General features: G+C 44.6%; 1 protein-coding gene across 2 annotated transcripts in view; it reads left to right on the top strand.

The window, feature by feature from the left end:
- Positions 1–25,520, top strand: part of PTEN (phosphatase and tensin homolog) — a 104,133-nt gene that overhangs the window by 51,496 nt on the left and 27,117 nt on the right. The gene's annotated exons all lie outside the window — the stretch shown is intronic.

Raw genomic sequence — 25,520 nt, 5'->3', positions numbered from 1 at the left:
TTCTTTGGTATCTTCTCAAACCCCCCCTCTTTCCATGTCTATCCTTCTTGGTAGTTCTGGTCCTTTTTTCATGCATTTGAAAGCGTCTTGTGCTAGGCAGATGAGAAAATCCATTTATTTTGAACTGATGTGTCTACTAGGATAAAAACCCATTCTTGTTTTTTTGCCTTTTTAGTATCTCTTGCTCCCTGTGCTTTGAGACTTTTTATGGTTCGGCTTATGGTGTTTCATTATTTTTCTGTGTTTCTTCTCATTTTCTGCTTTTCTTCTGTGCCTTCAAACTTTTTAGCCACTGGTATCTTTGTTGCAATGTAGGACAGGTAATTCTTTTCTGCCTGTTTCTTTTTTTTTTTTTTATACAAAGCTTTAGTCTAAAGGCATAGAAAGGAGAAACGCTTTTAGGTTGCTTTTCTTGAAAGAATAGCTCTGAAAAATGTCAGGGTTCTGCAAGTTCAGCAAATGCATTTGCCTCAGTGAGCTGCTGATGTGCTGTATGAACCTGCATGCGTTTATTCAGCCTAATGGGAACAATGAGCACATGTACTTGACTTGTAATGAGCAACCTGTGCAAAAAAACTTGTTAATTAACTGCTGGGCTATGTTTTCCAGCTGCAAATGTTTCTATGTGGGTTGTACTGACTATGGCAAAGTAGAAGAGGGTTTTAGTGTGTTTTATTTTTATTTTTTGAGGACTCTTGGGCTTGATAACTTACCTTGTGTCCCATAACTAACTCCAGGTGGTGAAAAAAGGTGGCACTTTGCCTTCATGGGGCATCCTTTTCCTGGTTCAGAGCCTGTTCATGTCAGAGTTTTAAGTTGATAAAAAATGAGGCTGAAGTTTGTACTTGAAAATACCCTTTGTATAATTCAGGCTGCTTAAGGCTCTGATTTTTTTTCGCCTTCAACAAACTAGTGATAATACCAGGATTATGTGGGGTTTAGAAGATGAAGGGGCTGGAAGCAGGTGGGAAGTGCTGGATTAAGAAATTTGAATGGGCTGGACAGATATCAGGGGTGCCCTGTCCTCCATAATGTTTTTGTGGTAGAAGGAAAATGGCAGAAGAAAAAGGGAAGGATTCTGTAATGGAAATATGTGCATGAATGAACATTTTAAATGGAAATTAATGAGTTTCGAGGATAAGGCGGCAAAGTCTTTGATGTAAAGCAGGATTTGGTAATGGGAGAGAGAAACCTCGTGGGTGGAGGCATGGAACTTGTGAGAAAAGGGGTGATGGCGCATGTTTAGACAGATTTGCTGAGGTTTTGCAAAGATGGTATAAAACAGCTGATGAGAGGTGTCTGAGAGGCATCTGGAGGGCTGAGTTTAGGCAGGAGAAGAATTTCAGAGGTTGGCTTGGGGATCATTTGCTTTAAAGGTGTTTGAAACTATGGAAACAGGATGGCTGACAGCTATAGACTGTAGGTAGGACTGCAACCAGCTTAGGAGAATGTTGGCATTCACGTGGGAGGATGGTGAAGAGCTTGTGTAAAGATCATGCAGCAGTGAAAGACTACTGATAACATCCACTTGCAAGCGAAAAGGAGAGCTATTTCCCTTCTCTGAATACTGGCACTTGGGAAGGACATGGCTTTTTCGCAAGGCTTCTCGAAATCCAGATATACAGTAAAATAGCTCTGGTCTGTGATTTTTGACCATCTGAAGGTTCAGTATTGCTCAGATCTGACTTAGGGATGGGCTACTGGGGCAAACCAGCTTGCAGCTGAGACACATTGGAGAGGGCTGAGGGCCTGATGGCACCCTGGATAAACTGCAGCACCATTGGAAGAGGAGAGGTCTGGAAGCAGATGGGAACCACTGGATTGAGAAATACAGCGTAATAATAAAAAGCAGAAGAGGAAGGAGGTGCTTCTGCCAGATTGGGATTGTTTTAACCTCAGAGGGTTGTCCATCCTCTTGGCTCTCAACTTAGCTCTTTTGTGTAGAAAGGAAGGAAAAGCTTCGTATAAGAACCCAAGCTCACAGTTTGTGTATGTGGCCTGCTTTATGAATCTGGAAAGCCACTTCTTGGAATGTGTCTCCAGGATGATGTCCTCACCTCTTCCTGTTGAGTATAGAGGGATGACACCTGGTGCCATACAGGTTGCTTTCCTTGAGTGGAAAGTATTTTGCTGCTTGATTATTTCTTGATGTGCTGCTAGCTTTCTCTCACCATTTGGCTTCTGATGTCTTCTTCAAAGGCCTCGTTTTGAACCATGTGCTCCTTGTGAGAGTTTCATCCTCTCACCAGTGGCACTCCAACATCTCTTCGTGCCCTGGAGGCTCCTCCGTACCCCAGAACAACGGTCATTTCCCAAGCCTTCAATGAAAGCTTAAGTTCTGAATCTTGTTGCTTGAGTGCACTGAAAAGATACTGTGACTGGTGCTGCCAAGTCAACCCTGAGCATCCCTTGTGCCGATTTACCTTGTGCAAACATGTTCCTTGGGAGGTATCAGCTGTTCTTGCTTAGCAGCTGGCACACATCCAGAGCGATGCAGGTCTTGGGCCCCTGAGGTGGTTCTGTAGTCCCCTGATAAAGGCTTGCTCCTGAGCATGGCACACCCTGTATTGGTTTTGTCATGGGGTTTTTGCCTCCAGCATTGCTTCCTCTCCTTCACTTCTGCTCCTTATGCTGGAGGCACCAAGCTTTGGGACTGGGAGATAAGGTGCTGTGAACCATTCCTCTGACTCCTGCTTTCTTCCTAAGTTCAGTGAATAGTCTCCTGCTTTGAGTCCATCTGAGATGTCAGAGATGTCTCTGCCTATCAGACGCTGGTTGCTGGTTGCCAGTTTCTTGACTCATCCTCCCTTGAAGGAGATGAAGGGATGGCCACGTGAAGTCCATGTGTCCTTTTCTGATTGGGTCTGTGCTTCAGCACTCCAGGGGATGCCCTTGCTTCTCCCTGAAGGTTGAAGCAAAGAAGGAAGATAATGCAAGGGACAAGCTTTGCCACCTTCATCTCTGCAGCTCCATCTGGCAAACTTACATTCCAGGAGAGTAAGACCTGGAGATCTTATTGTAGGGGAATAAGATAAGATCTGCCAAACTTTTGTTCACGTAGGATAAAACCCTACCTGTTTGATAAAAAACCTAGCTTTGACAGAGCATCACTTGACCAGTATCTGGAAAGCAATTTGATGCTGGTGGTGGAAGTATGAATTACTTTATGCCAGCCTGTTGTTAATGTTGTCCCATGGTGCCCAGTTGCTATGTTAACCAAGCAGGGAGAAGCGGATCCTCACTGCTTTGCTGTGAAAGACTGAAATTGGGGATGCCAGCCACTGTCAACAAGATCAACTTCTCTGCATTTAATTTTCCTGTCTCCTCTGCTGTTCCTGTGGATGACAGTAAGATTGCAGCACAGCAAGAAGTCAGGACCTGGGCATTTGTGCCTTTGGTGAAGGTCCCAACCTGTGATCATGAGCTTAGCTGGCGTTGCTTGCACAGGTTGAGTACTTTGCAGAGATTTTCCCTCCCCACTCACCCTCGTCCCTCTTCTTCACTGTCCTCATAGCAAAAAAACTTTGGAGTAGGAAATTTTGATTGCTTTGATTCAGAGCAGTGCAAGAGCACGACTTCAGGCTCCTCTGGGGAGGTAGGACTCATTTGTTAAGGATTTGGCACATTTGGCAACACCAGGAGATGGATGGGCGGATGCAGTCTTGTGCATACACATGCCCTGTGGTGGTTATTTCATTTGGTGCTTGCAGCTGGGTCTTGCCAAGGAGGTGGGAAAACGTGGCACAAGGAGGTGGATGTGCCCTGGAGCCACTTTTGTTGGCCAAAGAGGAGCTGTGTAAAGCAACACAGCTGGAAAAGGAAATTAGTTTGGGATCTATTAAGCATAAGACAGTCTTCTGAGAGCAGTTTGGGACCCTGTACCATTAACCGCACCTTCATCTAGATGCTGCGGCATGAGCTGACCAAAAAGTATTTTCCAAAAATCAAATTGCCTGTTAGTGTTAAGATGTTCAAGGTGTGGTTTTGATGTATTAGTGGCTGCAACCTGGTATTCTCACTTGGACACTTGTCTACCTTTTGAAGAGTGTGTTTTTTTAATAAAGTTCATGACCTTTTTTTAGATGAAACACTGTGCCCAGTTCATCTGGTGCATGTCTATAGCTGAAATTTTTATAAGTCAGCCCACTTCCTGCAGCAGTTGTGTAGCAGCTGGTTTGGTCTTGCACAGTTTCAGACCCAGAACGGTAGTCAACGGGTCGGCTGTTTCTCTGGTGCTTTTGGTTTGATGCTCTGTTCTCGCTTGATACCTGCAGCTTTGGGTGATTTCTCTCCATAACGCTGCTAGTAAGATGACTCATGGCAGAAATGGGCCTGCTGCTACTTGTCGCTTCCTTTTGACAAAACCATTGGTGTTTGGCTTGTTTGCCCATCTGTTTGCTGGGCTGGAGTGATTTATTTCAAATCGTGCATATTCAGGTACAGCAAAGCTTGTGAAGTGCTATCCAATTCCTCTCTTGCCTCTTTCCACGTGGAGCACTTTCTTAATGAAGAATTAAGAGACCTTAGGGGCGATATGCAACTCGATGATGGAAATAGTTGCACAATAGCATGTTTGATGAATGCCTTCTGACTTTTCCAAAAAGTTGAAGTCCTTCAGACAAAGCAAGCTTGGCTTAACTGCAGGGAATGGGAAGGCAAGAGGAGAGGGAGAGGCAAGATGAGATGTCTGGACAAGGAGGTGGAAGGGAGATAAAGGATGCTGAATGTCCACATAACTGAATATCTGAAGGAAAACCTGAAATACAAGAATTGAATAGCCCATTGCCGACTACTTTCTTTGGATGGTTGGGGTTTTTTTTGTTTTTGTGGTTTTTTTTGGTTGGTTTGTTTTTTTTTTTAGCTCAGCGTCTTTCTGTAAAGCCTTAAAATACAAGAATGACAGTTTTGAATGTACATCTGTGTAACCATGCAACCGTTTGGGTTTCTGGCTTATTGAAATGGGTGTCCTGCCTCTGTGGCTGGAGATGACTGATCAGGGATGAGTAAGAACAGGGTATGCACATACAAGACCAGCCCATAACCAAAAACAGTTGGTGGCCAGGGACTTCCTGAGCCTGAAGTGGTTTGTCTGTTTAGCAACCTTCAATACATTCATCTTAAAAACACAGGTCCGGTTTCCCCTCAAATTGATGTATAAACTCTTTCCATCCACTGCATCTTCGGATAAGGGGTTTCAGAGGGCCTATGGCCTTTTGGGTGAAGTGAGGAAACATCTCCTTAACTTCAGTTGATCACTCCTGGTCCTTGTGTTGGAAGAGACAGTGGAAGGCCAGTCCTTCCTCCTCCTTTCTGTGCAACTTGCCATTGTATAGATCTCTGGCAAAGACATCTCTTCTCCAGGCTGAAGACTTCTAGTCTGAACTTCATACAATGCTTTCAGAAGAAAGACATGTCCAAAGTTTTATGCTACGGCAAAAGCATCCTTTTAGGAGCAATTTGCACAGCAACTGTATTTCACCTTTTCACTTAATGTGCAGCTGTGACTAGTGGACCTGTGCCGAGTTTGCATTTCCCAAGAGATCACACAGTTTTGCGTCATCCTCTTTGTGACTTGGGGGGTATATGTATTTAGTGGCGGCGTAGTGACAGTTTGGTGGGGAGACGAGTGTGGATGGTTTTTACTGGGGGTTTTATGTGGCAGAAGTCCTGTGTGCGCAGTTGCCATAGGTCCATGGGCTGTTGCATGTGCCCTGGCTGCCTATCAACGCAGGCAATGCGGTATTACTGCTAAAATGCTTTTTCTATCTGGTCTGTGTGTTGAATTTAAAATTGTAAAATCAGAGTCAGCAGTTTCTATCTCAAGCATGGGTTTCCTTTTTTTTTTTTTTTTTTTAATTGAAGCCCATTAAGTAGTTTAATTGGGAAATGGTTGCTCTTGAATAAGCATTTTGAATTAATGAGCTAGTTTAGCAGTGCTTATGCCTGATAATGCTTTTTTTATCTCATGTGAGAGTCGGTCCTCACCTGTTTTCTCCCTCTTTGCTGCATTTGTGAGATGACCCAGGCTTTTATTCCCAGTAAGCCTTTGCTTGCTCGGGGCCATCGGGCACTGCTGCCCTTCTACGAGTGTGCTGCTTCGTCACTGTGCAGGCGACTGGGAAAGGGTTAATCCTCCCTGCAGGGGTGTCTCCCCAATGCATACTTAAATAAGGGTGGTGATTGTGCTCTGCTATCAGCTGTCAGGGCTCAATTGAAGCCCCAGCAGGGATTTTACAGCCTCTCGGCTGCTGCATGTCTGTACAGGTGCCCAGCGCTCTTGCAGACATGGTGTGCATGAGCATCACCCGACTACAGCCTCTGGGCATTTTGGTCTCACCAGGGCTGCAGCTTGGTTTTTTGTTCCATTTGTTGCCGAAAGTTGACTTTTTATCTTATCTGTGGTCTTTCACCACGAGCTGATGTGGTCCCTGCTCTGATTTCTGCTGCGCTGCACGGCGCGTCGGACCCACCATGCTTGGTGTGGGTTGCAGGGCTGCTGCAGAACAGCTGTGATCTCAGAAAGTCTGTTTTCCTCTAGCCTTTCTCCCTCCTTCCTTGAAATTAATAAAAGTAGAGACGCTTTGTGCGATATATGCACTAGCTGCTGCTCTTGCTTTCCTTATGTTGACACTCACCTCTTTAGGGTTGGAAAAAACAACCATAATCCTGTGATCTGACCTCCTCAGGCTCCCTCAGTTGGAGCCATATCCTCAGGTGGAGCTATAGCATCTTTTTAAAGTTTGTTTGTTTGTTTTTCCAGTGCAAAATATGCTGATACTGGACCATTTCAGCCTGGAGGTGGCAGACATCTGGCTTTCATCTAAGGGCTTTTGTCGTGGGAGCCTCTCCCAAAGCTTGAGACCATATCCAGCGCCTGTGGACCTCAACCAGCCTAAACTGTGTGTAAATCCACAGTGAATCATAAATCCATAGTAAATGCCAGCAGCCTGGAGCTGTTCTCCATGGATGTGGCTCTTCAGCAGGGTTTGTCCTTCTTGGTGTGGCAGCAGAGGCCAAATAATGAAACCACTTCCAACTCCTGCTGCTGCAAGGTGCTGATCTGCCATTGCAGGGTGTGTGCTCCCAAGAGGTGGTTTCCTCTTAACTTTCTCATATTCTTTCTTGCAACTTTTCCTTCTTTTCTGATTTAACTGGATTCCTGGTAACACATAAATATTATTGTTTTATTGAGTTAAATTCTAAATAAGAGGCCTGAACTGAATTTTTTTTCATCTGACAGGCAAGTGTGCTTTTTTTTTCTTGTGCATCCCTGACACTCACCAGAAGTGCAAGGAATGACAAAGTCTAAAACGTATAAGCTTTGCACTGGACTTGTGTGTGTTTGGGCTTTGCCTGTTGTTGCACAGGGATCTTCTGGCTTTTTGAATTAAATGTGGAATAACCTAACCCTTGTATGCCCCACAGATGGCAATACCTTCCTCGCAGCTCCATCGGGGGTTGGCTATGGGTCAAAATGGCAGGAGATGGTTACCACCTTATCTAGGTGTGGTATCTTCCTCCTCCAGGCTGTCAGAGTTGCTCACAGGGCTGAGATGCTAATGGTTTTCCACTCCCATGAAAAACTAGAGGATTGAAAATTCCCAGCCTTTTTCTATATTGGGACAATCAAAGAAAACATGAGATGTTTTCAGGTTTTGGCATCCTCTCGTGGATGCTATGGATGGAGCATCCTGTGTGCAATGGCACGGGGATGCTGGTGGCTTGGGTTCAACTCTTGCATTGGGTATAATGGGTATAAACCTGATGTTTCTCCTCTGTAGCCTGGTGCAGCGCTCTGACTGCTGCAGAGCTCTTCCTCTACTCCTGCCCTCGTCTCCCCATGACACACTGTGATGGGCCCCACAGCTTGCACAGCGAATCACCCATTTGAATGGATGTTTTCCCATTAAAAAGTGTTGCCAAGTCAGTGATTTTTTTTCCAACAAAAAATCATGGGCTGGAAAGATTTCTCACCTGTTCAATTTAATAGCAATGAGCTTCCAGGCTGTGCTGTAAAATCTGTCCACAAGTCTATTTAATAGAATAGGATTTCCCCCCCCCCCCCCCCCCCCCCCAATGGATCAAGAGGGTATTTTCACCTCCAAAAGACCCTGGGCAGAGGGCTACTAATACTGTTATACTGTTTTCATTCCAAATTCTGCTCACATGAGGAGGGATGTGCAGGCAGGCAGAGCAACATCTCTATGGCCAAAGAGCTGGAAACTGATGCAGTAGGAATTATCCAGGAATTAAATTGAACAGAGTGGCCAGAAGGGAGCTGATAACTGCTTGAAATCACAGGGGCCTATCCATGCATATCTCTTGACCAACATCGAGGTCTCACATTAAGGGATGCTGGTTTGCTATACCTGCTTGCTCTCTGGGGATGTGACAGCGATTAAAACTGGGCATCGGGGACCTCTCAAATACACCCTGCCTGGCCTGGGTTAGAGGGTTGTGTTCATTTACCCACCCAGCTGTCAAGAAAGCTTTTGCTTTCCCCAAGACATATTCTTTGCGCTATTTGTTCACGATGCTCTGTTGAAGGACCTGAGTGTTTTAGCTTCAGATGCAAATCATTTAGTTGTCAGTGCGCTATGTGCTGCTGGTTCAGGTTTTCTGACCCGCATTTGATTAATGAAGTCAGCAGTAAAATTTCCGAGCATCCATGTCTGCTTCAAGGAGTTTGGGGATTTAAGCACAGCTGAAGGTTGATGAAACTTGGGATTCACCCTTTCTTTTGCTCTCAGAAAAGAACCTGAAGGCTCCTAAAATACTCCAGATGCCTTTGAAAACAGAGCTCTCTTGATTGCCTTGATGTAACCAAAACCCATGTTGCTAAACAGATTCAATTAAACTGAGACCATCTCCTGGTGAAATTAAAATTTGGTGATTTGTGACTAATTAGAATAGAACAGAATATTTTCAGTTGGAAGGGACCTACAATGGTCAAATTAGGTATTAGGCTCTCTGAAAATTTCCCTGAATTTCTCCTCTGTACAAACATTTCTTCAATTGAACATGGTTTCACAATTATATATAATTTTATTCACTATTATATATGTATAATCACTATTATATATAACTTTTATGCATACAGTCATGTGAAATACTGCATATTTTCTAACAGGAAATCTAAAATTTAGACCTTGTAAAAATATCAGTGTTGATTATTGTTCATAGTGATGGCAGGATAAGGGTTGTGCTCTAAACGGCATCAAATTTTATTCAGGAGACATTTCCTCTTCTAAAAAATTTTTTTTAAAAAGTCCCTCTGGAGAGCAGCAACACTTGCTCATGGAGCAAGATGTGGAAACAGGCTCATCGCTTCTGATTTTATTCTACATAGTGGGTGGAAGAGGGATGCTGAACGCTTTCCCGCTTCAGACAACATCGGTGCAGCTTTGGGATGTTGCAGACTGTGCTGGTGTCTGTTAGACGTCTTCTGACCAATGCTATGTGTCTGAATTCCCAGGAATGCTGCTTGTTCTTCAGAGCGGAAAAATGTTCTATTTTTGGCCGTGACAACTTTTTTTCTGGGAAAAAACAGTTTTAAACAAAGCATGGCAAGGGTTCATGTGTGTGTAGGTCTTAAGAGTGTGTAATAGGGATGGAGCGAGGCTACGCAAATAAGTTTCAGGCAGATACATGAGGAAGCTATTAATTCTCTACGTGCTATTTAAGGCTAAGAAAATGCATTGTTAAGTGGATGACTGGGGAGACCGTGGTGCGTTGGAGTGGAGGCAGACTTGGATATGTGGGAAAATGTCTCTTTGACCAGAAAAAGATAAAAACAAACGGGTAAATAAACATAGAAGCATATGTCTCAAGACTGGAAAAAAAAAAAATGAGATACGTGGTGGATCAAAATCCAGCATCATTCAGGAGCTTGAGGAAGCCCTGGATGAGCAAAGGGCCAGCAATGAGACTAATATAAAAAAAAGCCATTTTGGGGTGGCAGCTCAAGGCTGGAGGTGGCTCCAGCCATCATTGCAGTTCCTGGTGGTGGTGGTGGCTGGTGGTGGGGCTCCTCATGCCCTACCACCCAGCCTGTGGGGTTTCACTGGGAGAAGTGACCCACTCTGAGGTGGCAGAGGGGTGTTGCATGCTTCCGAAATGGTCAACAGTTTGTTGTTATTGTGGGTTATTGATCAAAAGATTGGTTGCGTGCAGCTCCGTGTGTGATGTTCTCTGGGTGAAGAGGTGTTTCCTCGTGTCCAGTCTGAACCTGGATGGTGATCTGGGGCTGTGGCCCCTCATAGCACCTATTGCTTCCAGGAAGGGTTTGGCCCCATCCATCCCCTCCATCCCTGCCCATGCCGCAGTTGGGAGCTGTTCGCAGATGCCCCCAGCATCCCCATGGCCAGACCCAACAAGCCCGTTTACATTGCAATCCCCAAATTGCATGTGCGCTTACACAGCTTTAACCTTCGCAGGTAAAATGGAGTTAAACACCAAAGGTAATGTTACTAGGAAGGACCAGACTGGCTCATCTGCTTCTAGATGAGAAGGATTTGATTGACTCGACTTTTTGCTGGTTCCTTCTCCTGTGATAGGTGGTGCTGTGTTAGAAGCGTTTTATGGATGTAGCCTTTTTTACCTCCTTTTTAAACAAAAACAGCAACCAGAGAATCTCAAATGTGTTTGGAGTCGTCGATGAATGAGCCCCAAACCACTTTCCTTTAGAAACTGCCCTGCAAAAACTCTGGTTTGAGATTTCTCTGAAATACTTTGAAGTAGTACTAAAGCAGGAAGTTAATTAGAGCTGCTTTGATATCTTACAGCCTGTTTTAACAGCTGCTTTGGAGGCAGCTTGAACAGTAAGAGCTAGCATGGTTTAGTGTGTGCTCCTGAGAGTCTGCGTTGCCCCTACCAAAATGCCTCTGTGTGTGACCAGTTGTTTTCTTTCCTAAAAGCTCAAACTCACTTGCATGGGGACTTGGGAAAATAAATGTCCAAACCTCATTGGACTGCTACTTTTAAAAGTAATAATAATTTTAAAAAATCCCTTGATGCTGTGGCATTGCAGCCACAGTCTAAAATCTCCCTGTTTCTCGCTTCTGTTTTCAGTTGTCTTTCTCCCAAGTTCTCCAGCAGGCTAACATTTTCCATGGCTTGTTTGCATTTAAATGATTTCCCTGGATATTTTAAAATGAAATCATTGCAGTGAAGAAGTTCGAGCTGTCTCTTCTTGGTGAAGAACCTCTATATAGCCCAAAAGCAAAGGTTTTGACCCTGTTGGTCCACCCTCTTGGAGGAAAACCCTTGTGCTTGCTAGCAAATGTGAGTTGAAATCTTTTACTGTGATGATTAATGGTTGGATTTGGGCAATGTGCTCTGTCATGGAAAAAAATTGACTCTTCTGAAATTTTTCCTCACTACAGGTGTAACATTTATCCTTCTTTCTTGTCTTTTAACTGATCTTTAAACTAATCTTATGACTTTATTTTTGTTATGTTTGTTATAATTTTGATTGAACGAGTGATGCTTTGGAGTTGCAAGCTACACATCAAGTCCTACTCTTAGTCTTATTCCTTGAAACCCATCTCCATGTCACACAAGAAGGAAGTAGAGAAACCCCGTATATTATTTGATGCGCATGTGCAAATCCTCGTATCACCTCTCTGTTGTGCTTCTTCCCCTCCCATGGTTTTAAGGTGAAATGAGAAAGCAGTGTTAAGGCTGGAGAAACACCCTTAGGTGGAAAGTCCCAGGTCAGCCCTTCTGTCCTACAAGGCGGCTTCTCACTATGACTGCATCCTTCTGGGCAGTGTGACAGTCTTTGTCATAAACATAATGGAAAGGGCTGCACCTTTTCCTAGAACAGTGATTGCTCAGAGGTAGTGTTTTACCCTGGTATGGGAGTTCAGACTTGCAGAGCGGCTCCAGCCCAAGTGAAGCTCCAGCACTGCTTTTACCTGCAGTTCCCTCGGTCATATTCTGCCCACCTTGGGTTGATCTTAAGCAAGGTCAATGTCTGGGTATAGAGTTTAAAAACAAATAAATATGATTTTGGTGACCGTGGAGAGTAAAATAAATAGAAATAAGAAAAAGGAGGGGGGGGGTTCCAGCTTGTATACCTGCAACCCACCTCTTTTAGCTCAATGCGTGTGCACCTAAAATGGGGGGAAACACATATATTGGTCACAAAATAGGACTGAAAGCATTGACTAGCTTAATCGCAGGTGTGAGGGAGATACCTGGCTTTTTTTCATTACTCTTTGCTCCTCCTCTTTTGGCTTTGTATAAGCTTTTAGGAAAACATCTGGCCAGGGCTGAGCTGTAAACATAGGGGCAGGTCAGTGGAGTCTGTGAATCTGTGGGGCTCTGCTGAAGTTAGTCCAATTAACAGCAGCGGAAGGATCTGGCTTTGCAGAATTAGTGATCCACAGGACTGAAGTGTGCGTTCATCCCTGGGGAGGATGAGCAGCCTTGGCGTCTTTTTTTTCTGAAGGTGCATCCCAAGGCGAAGCTGGAGGACAAGTCCCACCAAAGCCCCATTGCACCTCCTGAGCATCTCTGCTTTCTCCGCTTGGATCAGCATTGCTTCTGCTAACCCTTCGCCCCGGGCCCGCCTGCCTTCTATGATGGCTCAAGCAACATCTGCTTTGCCCATTAATGACTCTCCTCTCCTGGCTTCCAGCCTGCGCCTTTGCTGCCATTGATTAACAGCAATTTCCTTCCCCAACCTGAAAGCGTGCACTGAATGGGATTGTCATCTCAAAGCAGCGGGGTGTGTGGGGGTGTGCATGCATGGGTGTGTAAACAGCATGGATTCATTGCCCTGTTAAGCATCTTGGGAACTCTTCTGCTCGCTCTGAAGTTGGGATTGCCTTTCAGCCACTTCCCCTTTGAATATAGCTTATTTAATGCCCCTCGAACTCTGACTCCTAAATCCAGTTCTCTCCTTACTTTCCCCCTATTTTTCTTCAGCAGCCATAGTGCTAAAAGCTGCTTAGCAGTGACTTTCAATTCCCTGGAGCTATCGCATCGTTGTGCAAAGCCCCCTGGAAGATCTCCCCATCTGGTTGCTGGATGCAGACTGCAGTTATTCCTGGAGCCATAAATACTTGCACCTAATTTAAAGCGTACTGAAGGCAGGGTGGGGGGCTGGTGTTAATTACATTTTGTGCTTGTAAGCCATCTATTTGGTTAGATGCAGTAACCAAATGGATGATTAGGCAAAGTTTTTTTGGGAGGAATGTGATATCTTTCTATGCTGATAGAGGGCTACTCTTGGAACAGATGCTTCTTTTCAGGGTGAGAATCGGTGCTTTTCTTGCAAGAATCAATGGAGCCAGCTATGGATGACTCCAGCTAGATGGGCTCTAGCCAACGCACTACAGGGTATGGGGGGAAAAGAGCAAGAAGATGAAATACCTTGTAGCTGATCACCTGGTAAAAGGTGATCACCACTGCTGCTTCTGCAGTCTTTGAGCATGCTGTTTATTACTATTAATTATTAATTGTATTTGTTGTGCTATTTGTATTTTGCAGGAATCTTCACTGGTTTCTCCTGTCATGGAAAACTAATGTCTGTTACAGTTCGTGAAACACTTACTTGCCTTTCTGGGAAGAAAGGGAAGTTGTTTAAGTGTAACTGTGGGGTTTTTTTACATAAATGATCTCTTGCACCTTTAAAAATATTTTTTCACCCAGTGTCCCAGATCTGTGACCTTTTAGATCTCTAGAAAACCAGTTGTATTCAAATGTTTTTTTAAATTAGCAAGGAGCCCCAGCACGCTCCCTGCGAGGGCTGGAGGGGTGCAGGTCCACAGACATTGCCCACAGGCAGCCCTAGCTGAGGCTTACCTCTCTCTTATGCTTGGAGCTTAGGATCACAAAATAATTTAGGTCAGAAGAGCCATCTGGGGGTCTCTAGTTCAACCTTGACCCAATGCCTTGCCAGCTGTGAAGTTACTTTGTACCAATGCTGCTAGCTTCTGCTTGCAAATGGTATTACTGAAATCAGGTGGGATGGCTTTCCTGGGACGTCAGACCACTGATTTTGAAGACTTGCTTAGAAAGGCACTTGGCCTCCAGGATCCTTCCTCTTGCAAATGGTGTCTGTCACCAAGCTGCTGAAAATTTGGAAAGGGAGGGGAAAAATCCTCTTGAACGCCTGCAGGTCAATGTCTTTCCAGGTAAAAAAAAAGGAATAACAGCATTTGGCTCACGCTAGACAACAAACACACAACCTCTCTGACTGCCTAAATTGCCATCTGCAATAGAGGGAAAGGGAAGAACATGTTTACCATGGCAAGCTTGATGGTGATGCAGGCTGTCAGAATTATAAAATATTCTTGGAATTGCTGAATGTTATAGATGGTAATTCCACCTCAGAAAGTCTCTTGGTGCAAATGAAATCTATTAAACATCGTCTCAACGCAAAATGAAACCGGGCATCGGTGTAGGAATTAGCTGCTGTTTGGCCCCAGTTTATGGGGACTTGGTCAAGGATGTTTTACCAGATGCTCCGAAGCCTGTAACCTGGTAAGGAAGTCTGTGCTGGTGAAAAAGCCAGGTTGGCATAGAGGGACAGTCAAGACAGCTTGACTTCCTTTCAAAGTGGAAATCAAACCAAGTCTGCAAGAGATGGAAATAGCAAACAGAGAGCCATGGATGTCAATGAGATGCTAGGAGTTGGTCAAAATTGGCAAGTAAAAGTAAATGAGAAGAAATTTTGGTTTTGGGCCAGTGGGATTAAAAGACGACAAATGCCACCATCTCATCTTCCTGCTGCCAATGTCACCATCAGGAAACCTGAGCCTTCAGGTAGGTAGAGTTGGTTCACAGTGGAGGCAGTTAAATAGTTGGGCTTAGACTTTAGAAGATAAATTACATTGGGATAAATTGACCAGGAAGGTGTTAGATGCTCTTAAAGTCAGAAAAATCTCCCTTGGGACTCGGTGCTAGTGGGGGAGAGGCATGGTGGGCAAACACTAATACCTTCCCATGTCACTATTTGAATGAAAAACAGCCATGGTAACGCCTTTGGTTTTTGGATAAGTAGCTTCTGACAGCTTTGAAGAAGTTTGAGGAGCTCTGAGAGCTGCTGAGAGCTACCAAAACCCACTATTGAGATTGTGGCAGTTCCCAGAGAGGCTGCAGGAAGACAACTCAAGCCATTGCAAAGATGCAGGTTGACCTAAGTCCTGGCAGCAGTGAGGGGGGATAACGTAATTAATACTGCTTGGTGGGCAATCATGGGAAAACACCTAGTCCAGCCTTTTATGCTCATAACTGGCAAGTTTTAAACATTGAGTCTCATGCAGATGAGATATGTTTGGCTCCTATAAAGGCATTATATCTGTCCTGCAAGACAGACTGAATAGGAGACCTCTAAACATGTACGTGGAATGCATTAACGGGTTTAAAACTGGCTGGTGAGTCTGGACTTCCCTTTAATTGAAAATAATCGGAGGGTGTGATTCCCATAGCAAGGGTCTGGCCTGGGTTGATTCTTGGCCATGTGATATATTTTACTAAAAAAAAAAAATAAAATTTGATGGTATTTGTGTTATACTTCTGTGCTGCTCTGCAGGGGAAAAGCCTTGCCAGTGTCGTTTTCATGTTTTTATGAACTTTCGTGCTGACAAGCTTTTTCCAGCGCTGGCCCCAGTCCTGCAGCAGAAGTGCTATTTGGTCACAGAGCCGGGGTTGGCCAGGCTATGTTGAGCCCTGCGTTGCACAATGGCCGTGGGTCCTCGGCTGCTTCTCAGGCTCCCTGTCCTGATGCACGACTTGTTCCTGCGTCCTCACACAGGTGGTTGTTGTTATTGCTTCTTTTTTTACCTCGCTCTGGCAAAGGGTTATTTTGGAAGGACTAATTAAAAAAAAAAAAAAAAAAAGCTTTACAGAAGTGGTCATGTCAGTAAGAGATTGCATGTGAATAAAATTAAGATAGCGCTCGGAAAAGCCAAGTTACACAGAATTTGGGTAAATCCTGACGAAGCTGCCTGGTTTATCTGCTGCCACTGCTGAGGCTGGCTGCGGAGCTGAATAACAGCCTTGGGAGCAAGCCAACCAGATGCTATTCTTAAAGTAAAAAGGAAAAAAGAAAAAAAAAAAAAAAGCAGGCACACCAGGATCCAACATCTACTAGTGGCCTTGGCGTCACAGGCTGAGGTGGCAGCATGGCAGGGACTAAAGCAGGGGCTGCAGCTCTCGGCTGTCTGCAGGTACCACCTCAGCTGCTGAAAAGCCCTTGAGAAATGGAGTTGCAAGAGCATGGCAAGCCCTGGTGTCCAGCCGCCTCCTGCCACCTATGGAGGGAGGGATGTCATAGATGACAGGAGTGTGCTGGGTCATTGATTCTGGGACTGTAGATCAGCACTGATGATGGGGAGTTAAAAGAAGAAAGCCCATAAGGTGGGACAGATGGCCTCAGCTGAACTTCCAAATGGTGGTTGTTTAGGCCAAAGTCCCACTCACACATCAACTTTAAATTGACACTGAACAGGCATTTTGGGGTAGACCAAGACCTTGATGACTGTTCTGAGAAAAAAAGCAGGATCTGCCATGACATCAGCCTGGATAAATAATGATGGCAAACCTTGGGAAGGGAGGCACCCTTAGAGGTCCCTAGTGCCAATATTGCAGTTACAGCAGGCTGCTGGGGGCCACGTCCAGGTGACTCAGGGCAGCCCTGCAGACGGAGATCCTCCACCGCTTGGGGACCCATCCTAGGGATGCCCCACTCACACAGGGAAGATGACTCCTTCCTATGCAATGCTTAATGCACCCAGGTAATAAACCAAGAAGCACAACTGTCAATGCTGAAGTGTGTGGTTTATATTCCATAAAGACTCTAAAAGTCTTGCTTAAATCTGGTTTGTCTTTGAAAAATCAAATCCTGCTCATAGAACGACAGAGTATGACCTTGTTGAACCATTATTCCCCAAGAACAACCAAACCGCTAACGATGGATATGTGGTTATTTTTGGATGTGGAGTTCCTATTACTTGGTTTGTTTTCAGTTTTTCTTGAGTTTAGCCATGGAGATCTGTGGGGTTTTTTTCTGGGTTTGATAACAGGGACAAAATTGAGACACTCAAAACATCGGTGTGGTTTGCTACTTGATTCAACAGCTGAAAAATTTTCTCACAGTGAATTTGGGGGAAGGTAAGTGTTTGCATTTCAAATGTAGTTGTGACAGGGGATGAAAAGCAATGAAGAGCAGCAAGCATACAGAAAAAAAAAATATACAGAAAATTTGAACTAAATCATGGCCTGGTTGCAGAATTATTTCCTTGCTTGCTAAAACCTAGAGCAACTCAGCCCTCTTGTTTGGTTTTGGCACCAAGGGTGCAGACTGGACTTGCTGTCCAGGAGGCTAGCAGGTCTAAACCCGACTGAGATGCTTCCAAAAAGAGTTTGTCTTGAGCGGAAAAAGCTGTGCCACTTCGTAAAGACATGCTGTGATGATCTGGATAGCCCATATGAGACATGGCAAAGATGGAATATGCTCATACGACGAATTTGAGGCATGGGATCTATGTGGGAGGTACTGAATGGGAAAAAAGGATGGGGAGCTGGTGGAAGGAGAGTGATGCTGGAGGGGACCTGGGCTCCCAAGGGGTGGTGAGCTGGTCCAGAGGCAGCAGTGAAGGTCAGCCCTGTCCAGGGCTGCGCTAGTCAAAGCACATGCAGCACGTCTGGGGAAGGCATAATTCTCTCTGCTTGGCACTGGGGATCTACATCTGGATACTGGGAACGGTTTGGTGCCCCCAGTACAAGAGAGGCATCTGCAAGCCGGAGCAAGTCCAGTGTAGGGCCCCATGGAGACTGGGGTGGGGAAAGTAGCCCAGGGTTTTCTTTCAAGGGAAGAGTAAATGGTATTTTTTTTTTTTCTTTTTAAGGTAACAGGCACAGTATTTCAAAATGGGTGTAAGGAAATTCTCCCTGCAATATGTATTTCTCTTCCACAAAATCCAGGGAACCTGTATATGCTTTTTTTTTTTTTTTTTGGTATGTCTTCCAGAGGTGATTGTAAGCATTTGTGCACAGCTGCAAAGTCGAGATGCTGCATGCGGGCTGACTCAAAGCATGGAGATTTGAATGACTGATTTTATTTAGAAAGTTTCAAATCCACTTACTTTCCAACTGTGCTGGTTGTGCTCATTTATTAACTTCCTTCTCCACCTAATTTACTGTGTGTCAGATGTTCACACCCAGGAAATGTGTGCTTGCATAACTGAAACTTTTGCAACTTGAATGTTCAGTGGTAACTTTGGCTTCTTTTTTTTTTTTTTTTTAAATTGTGCTTTGCAGCCTCCGCCATGCATGCAGATCTATAGTAATAGTGTGCTGTTAATTCCTAGGCTGAGTAAAACAGATCCGCTCTCTTCCTCTGACAGGTGATAAAAGTTCTGAAAACCAGCTCTGTATAGCGTGGGAATTGGCTGGTTTTTGCGGGGTGGGGTGGGCAAACAAAGCACTTTTTGAGTGAAAACGTGAAGCAAAGACTAGAAGCCAGGCTGCACAGATAAGTACCAGGTCTGCTCCGTTTTTGATTCTTTAATTCACTTGTTTCATTTGGGCAATCAGCATTGTCTAAATACCATGGATAAATATCTGTGGTAGCCAAGTGCTTATTTCAAGATCACTTATTGCACACAATATTAGAAAAAAATAATGATTAGCTCTATATTTTTAATGATACTCAGGGAATAATCCTGCCATGTACCCATAGTTTCAGTATGAGGGTTTCATTGTTTGGAGGTTGCAAGTAAAGAAGGAACATGCATCACATCCTGTAAAAGCATTGCTGGTTTTGATTTTTAATTTGCAGCTAGTGTTTTCCAGGGCATGACTGCCCTTGCCTCTGTGTGCAGGAGCAGGGATCTAATCCCCCAGGGATCTACTCCCTGTGCAGGGATCTAGTCCCCCTGCTCCCAGCATTACTCCGTACTCTCCCAGCTCCTCACACTGCAAGATCTCAAGCCTGGGCTCTGCAACAGGGCCAAGTTATGCATTTGCACAAGTCATCTCTCCTATGCAACCAGCCAAGCTATTGGGAGATGATGACTGCACCAATGGTGCTGAACTACTTAATTTTTGATTTGTTGGAATATCACATACCCCAGCACTAAGGGACAACCCTCAGCATCACCTATGCAGACATCAGGGTATGAAGAGTCTTGTCTGAGCATTTTGACTTGAGACAAACTTGTAACTGCATATAAGTGGGGAGACCTTAATTTTGAGCTAATAAATGTGGGTTTTTAGTGCAAGCCCTGTACACTGGAGGGTGAGGGGGCTCTGCTTCCACCTCTTGGTGAAGAGGGAGAACAGCTACAGAGCCACAGCACCTGGTCGAGCAGATGCTCACCTGGAGACCTCAAGCTGTCCACAGAGAAGGGGAAAAAGTGGGCACAGACCTCAGAGTCCTGGCACAGGTCATCCAGAGACCAAGGGGTATCTTTGTCCCCTTTGCTGCTTGGCTAGAAAATGCTATGGCTGCCCTGGTCCTTTGGCAGGAGCAGACTCCTGCTGACGGGGAGGTTGCCCAAGTCCGTCTCAGGGCTCCCAGGCTGGAATTTGCTGTTGCCTGTCCAAGTGGGATTAGCAAGTTGTAGGGGAAGGCATCATTTGCCTGTGGATTCAGGGAAAGAAGAAATGCCCTGTTGTCTAGGCCAGCATGAACACACTGTGTGAGCTATAGAGAGCCACCATACAGGACAACCTCTGCTCCAGAGTTAGCATGGGGAGCATCAATTGTTGTTCTTATGGAGACCTGATGTTGCATTGTCTTGGGCAGCATATGAAGAGAGAGGCTATTTGAATGATGCTGTCACCATCTGCTACAAGGCTGACTGTGGTTTCTTACCGAATCCTCTCTAATCCAGGGAGTAGAGCATATGCTCCACTGTGGACCTAACTCATTTTGAGACAGTTACAGTTCTTGCACATTGCCTCAATTTTAGAAAAACATGTGATGTTGGAATGACCCCTGAACACTGAATTGTGATGAATTGTGGTCCTAAATTTGCGATAATACATCATAGATGGTTTAATATCAGTACTTTGCTTAGAGAACAGTGCAAGTGTTGCCTGCATATGTAGCATGCTGAAGACCTTATCTGAAACCACAAAACAGAACAGCTCTGAAACAAAATTTGTGCCCTGGCCAAAAATGTGGAAATAAGATCTCGTCAGACCTTCACTTAGGATGTTCAGGGTGCAATGCTGCGTTTGCTGCACGATGAGTAAATGCTACAATGAGAAACAACACAAAGGTTCAGCGGTGGACTCAGAAACACAATTTAGAACCTGGGTTGGGTGAGAACGAATTACTGGTGGTGGGTAAAACTTCTCCATCACCAGGGAAAAATGTGCCCTGAAACAGCAAGGCAACCAGTGAGAGAACAATTTGGTGTAAGTGATTTCCCAAGCAGAAGATTCAGAGCCTAATGAGATTGATGGGACTTTGGAGACGATAGCAGAGCCTAAGGGATTGCAGAAGTGGAGTCACAAGCTTGGAAGTGAAACTGGAAACAGGATCACCAGCAAAAAGGGTTTGGGAACTTAAGCTCTGCTCTGCCACTGTTGGTGGCAGTGGTCAGGGCCCTCACAATGTGCAAATCCCTTAAAGGGAATGTTTCAACCACCAGGTCACGTTACCTTGCCAAGCTCAATGACTTAGATGTAACCACAAGCCTCAAGAAGGGGGATCTCAGGCTGGGAAGAAGGAGAGAGTTATATCCCAGATCAGGTAGTAAACCGAAGGTGGAAAATCTAGGTTCAAGTCCATGAGCTGAATCATAGCGGGAATTTAAATCCCTGTGTCCTCCCAGAAGGCTTCTAAGCACCAGGCTGCTGCTTATTCCTACAGGATTCTATAAAAAGCTTCAGTTTTAATAAATCTAAATTTTTTCCAGAAACAACATTTTGCTGTGAAAAAGCCTCAAAAGAACCTGAAATCACAGGCTTGCTAAGAAAAGGTGTGTATTATTTCCAGCATGGTGGGACTTCTTACAGTGAGTTATTTTGGTGTGAGAGTTTGGTAGCCTGTGGACATACTCTAACGACACAGGTCTTCTGAGCCCTTATTGCTGCAGATAGGCTGGTCTCTGCTTAGTGTGGAGATTTATGAACTGCTCTTGTCCTCCTTACCACGAGGGTTTCATGTGTTCTCCCGGTTCTCAAACTTTCAGCTTTTTTTCGGGGGGTGGGGTGGGGATGGGGGTGGGCAGAAAATGACTGCTCCCTCCAAAGAAATCCCAACTCTTGCTGATGCTATCTAGCATTTTCACATTGTTGTGATTTCTCAAGCTCATTTTGTGGTCCTGTGCAAGCGTGCGTCAGGGCATCTGGGTTTTGGTACACCACAGAGATCACCTGCTTCTGAACTGCCACTTGAGGAAGGTGTTTAAAATGAAAAGTACCTAAACAGCTAGAAAGGAAAGCATGTTACTTAGAAATCAGGGGGAGCTGCCCATTTTCCTTTTGAGTGAAGAACAGCGATTTTGAGAATTTGGTCTAGATGTGGTTGGGTGGTGTTAGAAGCTGGGCTTTGGTCCCAAGGGAAATCAGCTTTGAGCTAATCAGCTCTACAAAACCTCCATATTTATTTGGTACATTGATTCATTTTTAACTTTTTTTTTTCCCCCTATCCTTTTCTTTTTGTTTGATAGAAGTTTTTTTCATCTTCCTTTGGTGTCCGTAGTAGAAAGAACAGCCTTTATGGCAGCTGCTGAGGGAGCGAGACGTGCAGCTGAGGGAACACTGCGTCCTTTCTGTGGCATGACGCTTGGCTCCGGTGGTGCTCACTTCAGGTGGCTACATGCGTGGCGTAGGTGCCGCAAATGACTCACAGATGACTGCAATACATAAGACTTCTTACAAAGGGTTGATCTGAGGTGAAGAGAGAGAGGAAGGAGAAATCTTACATGACTCTCTGGACTGGTTCTTTCAGGGTGATGTAGAAGTCATTTGCCTGTGAAGTTCTCCCTCTGGCAAAGCTTAGCCTTGCAGCAAAATATTCTCAAGAGTTCTTCTAAACTTGTGAAAGCCAAGATGACCAAAACATCCAACAAACTGGACATTTCCTGATGTGTGTTTGAATGCAACTAAAGACTTTATTTGATGTGCCAAACTGCTGAGAAAACTCCACCAAAACTACAATTAAGCTTGTGCATCCAGGCCATCCTACAGCTGCTTCTACAGGAACTTATTTAGGTCTATGGGAGTCCTGTCTTCAAGCTTGCCCTGTCCTCTGTTGCCCATGTCTCTTTTGGAGGACCAGAAGAGCTTCAGAAGAGCCGGCTGTGGTTCCTTGTCCTGGTTTCAGCTGGGATAGAGTTGATTTTCTTCTTAGTAGCTGGTATAATGCTGTGTTTTGGATTTAGGATGAGAATAATGTTGATAACACACTGATGTTTTGGTTGTTGCTGAGTAGTGTTTATACTAGTCAAGGACATTTCAGCTTCCCTTGCTCTGCCTGGTGCACGAGAAGCTGGGAGGGGGCACAGCCAGGACAGCTGACCCAGACTGGCCAAAGGGCGATTCCATACCATATGATGTCATGCTAAGCTGGGGGAAGAAGAAAGAAGAGGGGGGACGTTCGGAGTGATGGCATTTGTCTTCCCAAGTAACTGTTACGTGTGATGGAGCCCTGCTTTCCTGGGGATGGCTGAACACCTGCCTGCCGATGGGAAGTAGGGAATGAATTCCTTGCTTTGCTTTGCTTGTGCGTGCGGCTTTTGCTTTACCTATTAACTTGTCTTTATCTCAACCCATGAGTTTTCTCACTTTTCCAATTCTCTCCCCCGTCCCATTGTGGGGGAGTGAGCGAGCAGCTGCATGGTGCTCAGTTGCTGGCTGGGGTTAAACCACGACATTCCTGTAGTTGTTAGTATTATTTCCATCTTGTTTCAGAAGTGCAGCTTGCCCATTCTCCTGCCCTGGCGCAATTGGAAAGGGTGGATGGATTCAAGAAATGCCAAAATGATGCACATTTGGTATTAAATACAATTTTCAGCCCTTACTGCTTTTTACCAGCCCAGACACATAAGCATGGTTGTAATCACATGGGTGCTACGACAGACAAGACAAAAGGCTTGAGATGACATTGGTGGAATTACTTTAACCTGATGTCAGCAATACTAAGCTGTTGATGGGCAATCCGTGTGTCCAATTGAAAAATGTGAGCAAAGAAAATTACATGGAAGCTCAAGATTCCCCTGTGTCCTGGGGCAAAAGCTTTGGAGATGCCAGAGGTTCAAGTAGGTCTGCATTTCTTGAGGTCTAAAATTCACATCTGCCTTTAGTGGCTTGGACCTAACCTTAACATAAGCAACTGCTTTGGCATGTTACACTAAGGCTCTATCTGGATGGTGTTGCAATGTCCTTTGAGCTGTGGGAGAAGACAGCACTTGAAATATGCATGTTTGAGCAAGTTCAAAGTAGCTTGCCTTTGCTGGAGCCTGACTTCTTTCCTTAGAAGAAGCCAGAGATTTGTGGGCTCTAATAACATGGCAGCTAACCAACTTGGCATATAGAAATGAGAAGGGTGCGTCCCTGTTCCAGTTGCATAAAAATGTCAGAGTGTGTGGAGAGAAGATGAAGGTAGAAGGAAGACCTAGTTTATTTTCTTTCCTTTAAAGTGTATTGTGTTTCTTGTTGCTGAGAATTATTTCATAATTGCAAGCATACAGTAAAAATTTCTGGGTATTGGTAGAGAGTTGAGGTCTGAACCTGTGGCATTCAGGGAGGAAAATCTTCTTGTCACAAAATTTCATGACATTTTAACACAAGGAGCAAAGGGAATAGACGTTGGTTATGGTTATTGGTGTTACTGATTTCTTGGGTGAATTTGTTCCAACCTTTCCTTTGTCAGACACTGTGGTCACTTCTGCTTTTGTGGTCAGGTGCCATGGAGCTGGTATGCAATAGGTGTTCATCACTGCCAGCCACATGATGACCTGGCTGGCCCATGGTGATCTCAAAGAACAAAACTAGTCCAGCATAGGCTGTTCTTTGTTTTCCAGCTTTTTGACACGATCAGGGTCATGTTTTTGCGCCGTAACTTGTGGCCATGTGGTCTAGATGTTTCCTTCTGACAGCAAGAATTGACTGGTGTAACTACTGGTTTTCAGGAGCAAAGGCTTTAAAACAAATCATCAGAAGTTATGAAACTTGTTGTAAAACCGAGTGTTCATGTTTTACTTGTTACTGTTGTTCCAAATGTAGAACTGGAGAGCGCTTCAGCATCATTGTCACAGTGCTCTTCCCCATGAGGAAAAAATGACTTCGGTCTGCTGGGAATGACAAACAATGCTGGCAAAAGGCAAGTCAACAAGGCTGAAATCAAAATGCTTGTATTTATAATTGCTTTTACCATGGTGCCTGGAAGGCTCCTGTTGCAGATGCAGGGTCCTGTAGGGTTAGGTGCTACCCAGAAATAGAACAGAGCATAATCCCAGTCCCTGAAGGGTTTGAGCTATGTGGGACTCCTCCACTGGCCAGATTGACAGCGACATGCTTGGAGACTGCATCACAGACGTAATGTTTCTAATTGAAGAAAAATTTATAGACTTCTTTTTCAATTGCAACTTAAATTTCTTCCGTCTTGTCAATGGCTCTTGGATGGCCACTGCAAAAGGATCCTTATGGTGAGACAAAAAGGCTACAAAAATAATAGAAATGAACATCTGCAGCTGAAAAGCTTGACTGAGACTTGAAAAGTTTGCTTTGGGTGGGAGCCAGGTCCTGCAGGAGTTTTGCTTTTGGCCTCAGTGGGGACAAGCTCTCACCCTTGGAGAACATGTCTTGAGGAAGAATTTAGTCTAAAATAATTTTCAAAACTTGTATTGTTTGACTCACATCCAAGCGTTTTTTTGAGACTGAGTGACTTTGTGTTTCTGATTGACTCAGATTGCTCTCCTTAGCATCTTCTGGGGGTGAGCTCTCAATGAAGGGCCAAGCACAAGGGAGGATCAGATGTGAACAGGCCTGCTGCTGGGTTCCTAAACCAGCAGCTGCTTTAATTATGTGAGCATAAGGACTTCTTTGGTGTCTGCTTAAGCTGTATATTTTTGGTGGGAGACGTGCCTTGGAGCCCTAGCACATGAGAGAGCCACACCGTGGTCACGGCCAGGATCTGGAGTGTGGCATCTTTGGGATATCATTCCCTCCCTCCTGCAGATGTCCTGTCAAGCAACTTTTTGAAAGAGAAAAAGAGAAATAGTAAAAAGCATTTTGATTCTTCTTCTTGATTATTTTCCCCTCCTTTTTCAGAACATGGTGTCAGGAAAAGCAACTTGTTCAATTCACAGCCCTGAAATCCCTGGAGATGCAAGGCCAGGCTTTTCCCTTGATATTAAGACCTGCTCTAGTATCACACTTAAGCAGTACATAATTATCAAGATTTAAGGTTTGACTCCTGAAGTCAATTGGTTCCATAGCAGACCCCGACAAATTAATATTTTTTTTACTGAGAGAGAGTGTGAAATCATTTTAACAGGTTCCTTTTTGAAAACCTTGAAAACTGTTTAAGAAATAGATTTATAATGTAT

This window comes from Nipponia nippon, unplaced genomic scaffold (genome assembly GCF_047370975.1).
Source record: "Nipponia nippon isolate SJK-2023a ecotype South Korea unplaced genomic scaffold, ASM4737097v1 scaffold_3, whole genome shotgun sequence".
Lineage (NCBI taxonomy): Eukaryota > Metazoa > Chordata > Aves > Pelecaniformes > Threskiornithidae > Nipponia > Nipponia nippon.
Note: the sequence above shows the minus strand (reverse complement) of the source record. Positions and strands in the feature narration are given on the sequence as shown.